The sequence below is a fragment of the Manis javanica genome, chromosome 4 (genome assembly GCF_040802235.1).
Source record: "Manis javanica isolate MJ-LG chromosome 4, MJ_LKY, whole genome shotgun sequence".
Taxonomy (NCBI): Eukaryota; Metazoa; Chordata; class Mammalia; order Pholidota; family Manidae; genus Manis; species Manis javanica.
Window position 1 is genome coordinate 126383148 of NC_133159.1, and position 12572 is coordinate 126395719.

The 12572-nt window shown below is 43.3% G+C and overlaps 1 pseudogene; it reads right to left on the bottom strand.

The window, feature by feature from the left end:
- Positions 1-12572, bottom strand: part of LOC140848606 (dynein axonemal heavy chain 9-like) — a 198895-nt pseudogene that overhangs the window by 45578 nt on the left and 140745 nt on the right.

The window sequence follows — 12572 nt, forward strand, 5'->3', positions numbered from 1 at the left end:
GGAAGAAGAGACCATATGGATGGACTAAGAAAAATGGGAGGCAGAAATTCAGGGGTGTGTGGCACCTCAGAAAGCAAAGGAAGTCAGTATTTCCAAAAGGAGAGAGCCGTCAGCCATGTCAAGTGCTGTCAAGAGAATAAGAAAGATAATGACCCACATCTGAGGTCTGTCAGACTTCACATAAAGACACAGTGAGCAGTTGGGCAAAACAGCTCAGTAAAGTTGAGGAAAACAGAAAGTAAATAATAGTGGGCCGGGGAGTGAGTGGGAGAGGAGGACATGAAAACAGCAGAGAAATCTGGTTATGTAGGGAGAGAGAGAACAGTAACTAGAAAATCATTTCCTGAACTCAATAGAGAAATTTATGCAAGTTAAAATACTGGTGAGAAGGAGCTAATCAGGAGAAAAGGGGGGCTAGATGATGGAGTGAGGATCTCAGGAGGTTGGAGAGAGTGGGGTTAAGGTGCGGTAGACAGCTAAGCCTCAGGGAAGATGTGTCAGCAGGAGGGACAGAAAGATGCATGGGGGTGCAAGTAAGTTGTGCAAGCAAGAAATGGAGATGGCGTGTGTGATCATTTGTGGAGGTGGGTGGGAGGTTTGAGGCGAGAAGAGAAGATATGAAACCGACTTTTCTGAGAGTGGAGATGTGAACATGCATAGGCAGTATGGGACAATCCCTGGAAAGTTTCTACCTCTCAGTTAAGATTTGTGGCCATGAATCTAAAAGAGGAGGCTTTTTTCCTTACATGAGAGCCATGTATCTTCTCTGGCCAAGCCTTTTATGTGGGTTTGAATGCCCTTTCTGAAAGAGCTTTCTAGAAAACAGAAGCCTATGAGGAATGCAGTTTGCCATGGGGATTCTCAGCTGGCACCAGAGATAAATTGAGGCTGGCAGCCCCAGCAGAACAGACTGGGCTTTGGCTCTGCCTTAGGCCTTTCCCACCCCCTCTGCGTGTGCTCTTACCAGTGGGCATAGTCCAGATGCTGCCTGATGACCATGTGTGGCTGCACAGTCCCATAGGCATCAACCTCGGGCATGTTCATGTCATCGATGAAACATAAGCTTCTTGTTGCCTGGGGGGCCATAATTTCTGCCAGCCTTCTTTTCTAGAGGCTTCTCCAGGACAGCTGAGGAAGAGAGCCAGTTAGTGAAACAGGGAAGTTCAAACCGCAGGTGCTAGTACCCAGCGAATATGGATGTCAAGGTCAAGCAATGGTGCAATGTGCTCAGGCTTGCGAACGATGGTGGCAGCTACTACTAGATTCAGGCACCCCACAGAACCAGAAGGAGAAGCTGGAAATGACCTGGCAGTAGCAGGGAAGTACTCGCCAGGTGTTGAACATCTTATTTTTGCACTGTTAGGTTTTTACAAACATTTATTATCTCATTGAATCCTTATAACATCACTGCAAGATTAGTATTATCATCCCAATATACAGATGAGGGAACTCGGACTTAGAAGAGTGACTCTTCTAAGATAGAGTCAGGAAACAAGTCCAAAGTAGTTAAATTTCAAAGCCTATGCTCCCGCTATCATACTTGTGGTCCCCCGTTTTCGTTGTTTATAGACCAGAATGGGAAGAGACCTTCATAGTCCCAATACTGGTCCCAATACTCTACCCTCCAAAAATCTACAAATAGCCAGATCCTGGGTAGATCTGGCCTCTCTACCTTAGACACAGATGAGCGTGAGGCTGTGGCTCCCATCCCAGGGGTAGGTGGGGGCCCTCCTTCCCCTGTGATGTAAGAGGGATTATTGGGTATGTCATAAAAGGTGTTCTCAGAGAGTTCACCTCCCGTGGTTCTCCTGCGGGGGAACAGAAACAACAGCCTCAGAGTAATTTCCCAGAAGCCTCCAGTATCATGAAGGGCACTGCCCCACTGCCTGCAGGTTCTGAGGCCCGTCTATCAGGGCATCTCAGTGCCTTCCTGGAGACGAAGTATAGACTCTCTTGAGAAGCTATTTCTTCAATTATCCAGCCAGAGGAAAGAACCAAACAGCACCATTTTCCAGCCTGACAGGACTTGTTTAGAACAAACTTTTAAGTAATAGGGTGGATATATGTGTCTTTTCTTTCCAGTAAAGCAATTAAATATTTATGTTTTACAAGAACCAACAGTTCCAATTACAGCTGGAGTGCTAAGAACCATCTGATTTCTTCTCTTAAAAAACAAGTTTGTAAACAAGGAGAAAGTGTCAATAGACATAGGAAGGTGACAGAAAGACAAGTTCCTTCAAGAAGCTTGAATATTCTAATTTTTCAGGTCCTGAGTTGAATTAAGTGCTTAAAATATGAATTAAATTTAAATTAAATTAGCATCCAATTAACATACACTATCAACCAATTAATAACCCAGCACCTTCTTCCCCCCTAAAGACATACCAACTCTGTATGAGATCTGTCAAAATGAAATATAATTAATGGGCTGCCAAGGGCCTGTTCTGGGCAACAGTCCTTCTAGTAGGAAATTCTCTCCTTAGGAAGACTTGTTTCTCCTCCTCCCAAAGTGGTGATATTCGAGTCAATGCCTGGAATTAAGCAGACCCTGTAATTTGGGTTGATTAAATCTTGTGTGCTTCTAGGATTTTGAGAAGAAAAGCATGTCAGCAAGAAGTGGCCTTGGAATGCTCTGGATTATCTCAAAAGGATGATGTTAAGTACTCCCAAGTAAGAGAGCCCCCCCAACCCTGGAAAAGGCATACACATTTTGATCCCTTCTTGGCCAAGCTTTGCTCCAAGTCACATTGAGGATGGAATGGTAGCAAGTCCTTCCATTTGTAGGCAGAACTGCAGGCGCAGAAGTTTAAGTTCCAGCAAACATGCTGATGTTGAAGGCACTACACACAGGAGACATAAAAGTATGTGACTTTCCCACCGCAATCTGGGCTCTGCATTGTCATGAACACGCCCTGGGAGTCAAGTCCACAGCCGGGTGCAGAGCTCATCTGTACCATCTCACTGAATTTCTGCAGCATGGCATTTGGCCATGACTGCATGGAGCAGCACCAGCTGCCCTCTCTTCTTATCTTCTCGCCATTCCTTCTGCACCATTTCATCACCATCCTACATTTGAAGAGTGACTTCATTTTCAAAGTGGGTTCTCATTTGTTACCTCATTTTACCATCTCTGCTGCTACCCTCCTTGTCCATTGTCACTCACCTGGTAAAGGAGACATTGTCCTTAACGGCTGTTCTGCTTCCCCCCAGTAATCACTTCACCGTATTCTCAAAGCACACTCAGGGGAATCCTTGTAAGAAGGAAATCAGATTGTGCCAGAGTCAGCTCTCCAGTGGCATCACCCTCACTTGGCGCAAAGCCAATCTGGTTACATCTGCAGACCTTGCATCCATTTTCCCTTCTACTTTCCCCTCTGCACCCCTCCTGCTCCAGCCATCCTGCTTCTAACACACTCGCTGCCTCAGGGCCTTGGCTCTGGCTGTGTCCTCTGCCTGGAATCTTCTTCACCCAAGTGCCAGCACAGTTTGCTTGCTCACTTCCATCAGGCATTTATTTGTTCAAATGTCATTTTCACAAAAACTCTTCCCTGATACTCTAACTCTATGCTTCCCCCTACCTCCTCTTCCCTGTCCCTGCTCCATTTCTCTCCACAACACTGATCACCACTTAATATCCTAGATATTTTAATTATTTGTCTTTTGTGTCATGTCAACCCTCCACACTATAAATGTCCTAAGGACAGGAATCTTTCTCTGTTTTTCTTATTGTCGTAACTCCAGCACCTAGAACATTATCTAGCATATAGTAGGCTCCTCAAAAAACATGTATTAAGTGAATGAATGAATGAATTTTATTAGCATAACAAACCTCATGAATAAGCAAAGAAAGGTATATTATCTGTATTTTGTAATTAAGAAAATAGAAGCGAAGGCAGGTTAAATACCTTGCTGGAATTAGAACTCCTATCTACAGATACTGATTCCAACACTTCTTTCGTATCACTCAGGGAGAGAGCCCCTGTGAGTCCTCACATCCTGATCCCTCTCTAGGGTGTACCAACCATTCCAGTCCTCCTGATTCCTCCAGTCTCTGAACTTGAGAGCAGTGCATTCATTCATTCATTCATCCATGCAAATGTTGACTGGCTCTGTATGGAGTACAGGATATGCATTTTATCAATGATCCTGCAGATAACGCCTGTTGTGTATTACCAATACCTTTAAAAAATTATTTTAACAAATGAGAAAACTGAAACTTAGAGAAATTAAAGGATTTTATACAAGGTCATACAGCTACTGAGTGGCAAAACCAGGATTTAAACCCAGATTACCTCCTGTTACCACTACTACAAACTACTTCTTAAACATTATTATTTCATGGCTTCTGCCCTTGAGAAATCCCCAGTTTAGTTAATTCAGTGCCTGACCATATTTTGACAAGAGTACATTAGCAATTAATCATGTCTTACTTTGTACCAACATGATTTGTATACCTGTGTTTTAACTATTTTCCTTCCATGTAGTCTAATCTTTCACTTGTTAAGACATTTCTGGTGTATTGGGAATTTGAAAAGTAAGGGCTTTGCATTTATTCTTTCAAAAAATAACATTTTGAATGATTAAAAAATAATACATATTCATTATTTAAAGATTAAAAAGCAAAGAAATCATAATGATGAACATAAAAATTGCCCATAATTTTATCACCTAGTAGTAAGCATTACTTCCAATATTTTGGTATATTTCATTCTATTCTATTTGCTCTGTTAGATTTTTCCTTTACAAAATCAGAATTATACTGCATTTTCTGCTTGTAAAAGTTTTCATTACACATATTGTAAACATCTTTATATGATAATATATATCCTCCTAAAACATGATTTTAATTGCTGCATTGCATTCCATAATTTGGAGATACCAAAATTTATGGAATGCTTTCTCTCTTGTCTGAAATGTGTTGTTTTCAATTTCCTTATACTTTGAAACTCACTTCCCCCATTCCAAGCACTACTAGCCCACTAGTTCTTGCCCACTAGCTGATAAATATTTGATGATTTAATTTTGTGTCGTCTCCTTTTTGGAAGACATTAAGGTAAGAAGAAGAGAGCTGTCTGTATGTAATAATGGAAGCTCATTGCTCCTTTAAGGTTGAGAGTCTGGTCAGATCTTTCACGGTGCCATCCAAGCTTAAACTTTTAATGATCAAGTTACAGTGATTTGTTTATACTCAGACAACTGAGCTCCTATGTAATTAGTGTAATTAAGCTCTCAAATATTTGTTGAACTAACAATTTAAATTGCAGTTGGATGGTGAGAGAATTCAGAATTGTGGAGGCCATCATCTCTGTCCCACTCTTTTTATGCCTTGACCTTTGCTTCTCCTTGTCTTTTTCTAAACTAGCCTGTCTATGGGCCATTGTGAATTTTTTCATTTTAAAAATTACTTTTATTTCAAAAGGAATGAGAAGAGGCTTGAGGTATTTGAGTAGATATAAAACAGACAAATTAAAATATAGACTAAAAAGGGATAGATACTATAGGGGAAGAAACTTGTTTGCACCAATAACCTAGAAGGACACAGTTACTATAACCAAATAAAAATGTATCTCACATCTCCCTTTCTGACCTGCCTACTTGAAAGCTCAGGACTCAATCTGTATTTACTTACATGCCAATCCAGATTACTGGCACAAATCTACCTCTACTTTCATATGAAAAAGTTTTCCCAGGCAGTAAGTTCTAAAAGGCATATATCAGGGATACTCACAAATATAAATCAGGCTACAAGATTGGCATGGTCTTCAACTGAGATTTTACAGAAGATACAAAAGTAACTTAACATTATCTTTTATCACGCTAACTCTTAACAAAACCCAAGGACCAATCATTGGCTATAATCCGTGGAGGGAATGAAAGCAAGGCAAGTGCGTCTGCGGAGCTCAGAGGAGGAGGAGAATGAGGACGGATCTCTGCCTCTAACCTGAGATGTCAGGTTTACTAATCTGTGCTTTGTGTAGCTGTTGGTGGGTAGTCAGTTGAAGTCTGAGTGTTTCAAAGAAGAACTGAAGGGGCTATTTTATTTCCTATCAAAGGGAAAGATAACCCTGTGCTCTAGGTATCAGGCTAACAGAAGAAAGTTGGCATTCTACTATGGAAATTAAGATGCATGACTTACAGGCTTATCAGAGAGGAAGGCCACTAGAGTCCTATGAAATAAGACAGGTTGGTTATTAATATACTGTGTGACTTTAAAAGAAGTCACTTTACACCTCTGAACCTCATTTGCTAATCTTGTAAAAATGAGACTATCATCAGATCTGTGATGGTCACTATTTCCAGCTTTCTTCTCTTCAGTCACTTTCCAGCTGATGTGGCTGTGTGATGCTGTTCTAAACAACAAGGCACAGACACAAAGCTATGGGGTTCCTGGAGAACTATCATCTCCTGACATGGGCACTAGCTCTCTCCTTTATCTTTCTATTTGGAATGCAGACGTGATGGCTGGAGCAGCACACGTTCTGCCATCCTGAGGGAGCAGCTAATAATAGATATTACAGCACTGATATCACTGAGCCGTTGGTTTAGCATTAGCAACTGCCTACCTCAAGACTTCTTGTTGCATGAAAAAATTCTGTTTATGTCATTCTTGTCAGATTTTCTGCTGCTTGCAGTCAAAAGCATTACTAATACAGTGTCTCACTGGGTGGGGATGATTAAATGAACTGAAGGGGGTAAAACCCTCAGCACAAGGTTTGGCACACTTCAAACATTAAATAAACCATGTGCTATCAACACTGGTGAGCAATGTCAATGCCTTGAAACACAACCAACAGTTGTATTTAAAGAGTTCTGAATCTGTGTTTAGAAAGTACTCAATGGAACCCCAGTGCTGGATGTAGTGAAAGAGAGGAGAAGTGAAGGAGTAACTGCTCCCTTTATAAAAGAACATCTGATTTTGAGAAAAATGGCTTTTGGTTGACTAGCAGGATGAATGAGCTGCAAAATATGCCCCTGAAGCCCTCAAAGAATGGACCTGCTGCAGGGTATTGCCCATTTGAAAGTTGGAATATTTCTTCCAAAAACATTACTTTTGCTTTAGCACAGTTTATGTTAAACTCCTTCCAGCAAAAGGGGTTTGCCTGCTTCTTTTGTTTTGGCAGTTGGGACTTAAACATTATTAAAAAATATTTATAGGGTCTTAAGTTGAGAAGGATCTTTAATATTAGTGTAATAACAGTTTCCATTTACTCAGCACTTACTGTTTGCTGGGAGTCATTCTGAGTGTTTTATATATTTTACCCTGCTATTCAGGAATGAAAAGAATGAACTATTGATATACTCAACAACATGGGTAAATCTCAAATCATGCTGTGTGAAAGAAGCCAGACAAAAAACGGAGTGCATGTCGTATGATTCCATTATATAAAATTCTAGAAAATGCAAGCTAACCCACTGTGACAGGAACAGATCAGTGTTGGCCTCAGCACAGGGGAGGGTGGAAGGACTGGGATGGAGGGAGGGATTAGCAAGAGACATGAGGAACTTCCAGAGGTGATGGTAATGTTCATTATTTTTATTGTAGTGATTGCGTCATGGCTGTGTAAATATGTCAAAACTTATCAAGGTGTATCCTCTAATATGTACCATGTATTGTGTGTCGATTATAACTCAATAATGCTTTTTCTAAAGGGAAAACATTTAAAAAATTATGCTGCCTTTTAGTAGGAAATGGATAAATGAGCTGTGATTTATTTACACAATGGAATTCTATGCAGCAATGAGAGTAATGAAGTAGATCTGCATGCATGAAAACAGTCAGTGATTTAAGAAGTTTCTAAAAAAGTTACAGTAAGATACATACTTAAAATTTAAATACACACAACAGTACTGTGTATCTGTATGGGTACCTATATGTACCCACAGTGTAAGTTTGGAATGATACACATCAACTTTGGTTACTGAGGAGCAAGAAGGAGGAATGGATGGGGGTGGGTGTTGGCTGCGATGCTAAGATCCATAGCAGAATGACAAAATTTTAACATCTGTGAAGTCTGGGTGGTGGGTGCATGGACATCTGTTGTATTATTTTCTGTACTTTTCTGCATGCTTGAAATATTTCATAATTTTTTAAAAGTTTAAGTAATTCTGCTTCCTACTCTTAGCATCCAGTTCTCCATGCCACAGGCAACTGCTATTGTCAGTTGATTGTATGGCCTTCTGGAGATATACTAAGTATACAGAAGCATAGATGTGTGAGTGTATATAGATGTAAATTTTTATGTATCTCTTTTTAAACAAGACACAATCTGGTGCTTACTATATACACTCTCCTGTATCTTGTTTCTCTCTCCAAAAAGCTTTGGAAATAGTTCCAACTCAATTCATACAGAAGTTCTTCATTCTTTGTAATAATGCTTAGGATTCCATCCTATGGAAAATTAGGCCATTTCCCATCTTTTGCCATTACATATACATTATAAACACACATCTTGCACATCTGTCTGGGTGTACTATCTGCCATTTAAAGCGGACTATAGCACATCAAAGCTAATCTTTTCTTTATTACATAGGGTCTTAAGTACAAACAGCAATGAAAATGCTGGGCTGTAAGAAGCATGATGGGCTCACGACGTGGGTGGGACAGTTAGCCTCTCATCTAATGCCAGAGAAGCTACCCGCTGAGTTTCTGTATCTCCTTTTGTAAAAATTCTATTTCCTCTTGGATACCAAGTCTCCAGCTCCCACTTTTCTGTTAGTTGCACCCTTTCTCTTACCATTTTGTTGCGTCTAAATTGTTTTAGGCTAACAAGTCAGATAAACAAAGTTGTTTGGACTGTGACTAAAGTAAGAGGCAGGAGATCCCAAATAAAAGAATTCCGTGCTTTTCAGAGGTAAGGGCATGAGCTTTGCTACATGGACTTTGTGACATGGATGCTGGCTACCCTGGTGCTTTGGGTTACCCACCAATTCTAGTTAGTTCTGGAGAGGTGATGGTAGCGGACAGCTGCTTCATCCATCATCTAGTGTGAGAGGAGGGCTGGGACTGAGAGGCCACCAGGGAATTAACAAGAGACCGAGAGCACTGTGTTTTGGTGTATGTCCAGCTGTGGTAGGGAGCCAGCGTCCATCCTGGCTCTTTTGACAGCATTCTGTGACTGTTTTGAATAATTCTTTGTGTTCCAACAGGAAAGAAGGAGAAAATCCTCCAGCTGAGGGACCCAGAGTAAGAACAAGAGGTCTGAGCAGTGTAGAAGCTCATCCCCTTTTCCTTGGCTATGAAGTTTTACTCTCTATTTGAAGTATTCTTTGAATTATAAAATCAATGTAGGATTCTAGGAAAAAGACCCTCTAGAATACTCAAATAGTACCACAAATAATAATACTAACGTCAACTATTTATTTCACTTTTCAAAGTGTTTTCTTACCAGAGAGGTAGCCTGGTGGTTAAGAGCATAGACTGTCTGGGTTTGAACCCTGGCTCCTCCACTTGTGTGTGGCCTCAGGTAGTTTACTTAACTTCTCTGTGCTTTGATTTTCTCATTTATAACATGGGGATGATGTAAGTACTTAACCTCACAGGTTTGTGCAAGATTAAGCGATTAAAAATTGTATAAAAGTCTAACCTCAGAGAAAAAAAAAAAAAGGCAAACCTCAGGTTAGCACCGGACACATACCTGATGGATGTTTGATAAATGCCAGTAATAATAATAATTATTATTATTATCATCATTATTATCATTATTATTTAGTGTAGTTGTACTAAGTAAAAAGAGTAAATTCAGAATCGGAGTAAATAGGCAGAGCTGATAATCTGATCAGCCCTTGGAATCAAGGCTTCCAGATAGGTGTAGAGGTGTATGTTTCCATGAACAAGAAAGGGAAACTGCGTTAGGCAGACCCAGCAAGCTCCAGCCAGGCGTGTGAAGCCTGCTCACGGTCACGGGCGGGCACTAACGTGACAGTGTGGGGCCATGAGGGACGGTTATGACATTGTGCGGCATGGTGGGGGCTGAGGCCTCGTGGAGCAAAGCGGAAGCTAGCTGTTTACCAGAGCTGTCTCTTCATAGCTGATTGCTAACACGGAGGGAATTTTGCGAGCTGGTTGGTAAACACAGCCATTGTTTGAAAAAAAAAATTAGACAATCATACAATTAAGTAAATTGTATCCAAAACAAAGGTAATAACTATACAAAACTCATTACATCCAAATTAGTCTACCACATTTCACCACCATCTATGCTCTTCAGGTTATTTTCATCTTTCATTATCATATCTGTAAAGTGTGAAGATATGATAACTGGGGCGCCACTGTGCATCTCTGACTCCATGTTCACTGACCACGTTTATTGCATCAGTAGCTTGCAACCGGTCATGGTGGGAAGATCTGCACTACGGAAGCTGGCAGACATACAGAGCAGGGCTTGGTCTATTTTGTTACTGTGTAGACCTAAGAGATGCTGGAGACAAATGCTAATGCAGATTACTCTTAAAACTGTGTCATACCTGTAGTTGTTTACATGGTGAAGAGCCCCACATTCTTCCTTCAGAAGATGCCCACATTGTGGACAAACCAGCCAAGTTCTGACCTGAGTCTTCACCCCCTTTGTCTTACTTGTTACCACCCATGGGGTAGCTAGAATCAATTGGTGGACTGAGACTGACCTGTGAAACATTTCCCAGCCCAGCAGGATGAAGCCCGGAGGCCAGTGTGACAGAGAGGTGGGAGTCTGCTAACTGCTCTGGGATGCAGAAAGCAGAGGCAGTGCTGGGCCTCCCAGCCCCAGACCCTGATGCCGGGAGAGCTGGCACGCAGTGCAGAAAGGAGGCGGATCTGACCTGATCTCTCACTACCGTGGGACCCGGGGGGGCCCGAGCACCGGTGACCCCGTACTGGTTGGCTTGAGTTCATGTGAGCAGGTGCCAAGGAAGGACCGGGGGACTGAAGCGGTCCAGGCTCAGCAAGTCCACTTTGTGAGTCAGTCGGCCTAAGGCCTGGGTGATGTACTGGGGGAGGAAATGGAAGGTTCACATCTCCTGTCATCAGCTGTGACTTCTGACTTGCCCATTGCAAGCAGGTGTGTGCTGATTCCCCACGTCTGGGGGATTTTGCCCTGGAGGTGTGGCCATGCACTGGGGTCTCATTGGGAAAGCTGGGCAGGGTGGGGTGAGGGACCCTCCTGGGAGTGAGGGTCAGAGAGGAAGTGACTCTGGCGGGGGAAACCCCTGCAATGAGCCCCTGACCCTGAGGCTGCAGCCAGGCGTGGAAAGCCAGTGAGAAGCGCGCTTCATGTGGTCAAAGACTCGATGCACCTGCCAGCCTTGCTGCCTGATGGTGACCTTGGGCAATCTCTTACTATTACCTGAGCCTCAGTTTCCTATCTATAAGATAGGAGGTGTGAACACAATGATCTCTAGAGATGCCTCCACTGACAGAAGCCTACCAACTTGCTGAAATCTCTCAATGGCTTCCCACTTTCCTTGTCCTCAAGGTGCTGAACTGCTTGTTGTGTGTTGAACTTGGGGCCTGGAGGAGCTTCACAGGCCAAGGAGGAATGTAGGGAAAGGACAGGAAAGGGCATGGGCTAAGGGGTGCTGTGGGAGAGAGGAGGGGGGCGGCCCAAGGGCAGCAGAGAGGGAGGAGTGGTGTGGCCTCAGGAGCCAAGCCCACCCAGCAAGTGCTGGCACACTGCTCCAGTGCAGAGTCAAGGACAGGGTCACTGGCTCCCCAGCATGCCCCTCACCTTGCAGCATTGCCGACGTGGTGTAGTAGTTGAAGGGCACGTTGACACCTGGTACTGCTCGCCATCGAGGCTGGCCAGCTTGGCTCCCACCAGCACTGATTTGCTGGTGCCCGCGGTCCCCAGCAGCATGACTGGCCACCGCCGCTCCATAAGCCGCTCCAGGAAGTAGCACACTCAGATGGTCTCGCTCGTGTGCACCAAACAAGCCTGGAACGGGAACACGATGAGCGTGCCAGGGGCTTGTGGGAGAGACAGATGCACTGCAAAACGTTCTGGACCATTTCAGGAGAGGGGATGCTGCCGGCAGGGCGGAGCAGGCTCACTACTGCGGGCAGGAGTGTCTCCTCTCATAGCCATGGTAAGGCCATCCTATAACTCCTCCTCAGTGTAGCGAGTATCCCCTCCCGTCCTCTTCCAGCTCTGTCTGCCTCCCTGTGGCTTCTCTCACATATTTTAGTTGTTTTTTTTAACCTTCTGCCCACAGGCTGCTGGGGGGCTCCAGGAATCAAGAGCCCTTTGGGGGATCTTGTACTGCATTGCGCCTATAATTTCCCCAGAAAAGCTGTGTAGCTGGGAATGACTAGTTCCTAGCAAGGCCAGAACGCTTGGATTCCCATAAGGGGCAGCAGCCTCTGCAGGTCCTGGGATGACCACACATGTCTGTTCACTTGGCCACACTCACCTGCAAAGGCATCTCGGGATCAAATTCAAACTGGGGGATGAGCTTGGACCAAGGCTCAAATTTCTTGGTTTCTGAGTCTATGTAGTAGTCAAAGATGGTTCCCTGGGATGGAAACTTGACTGTCTTGAACTCTGTCAGCCACCATTTGCTGAATTCTTCCCGGTAGTCCACGAGGTGCCAAAACAAAG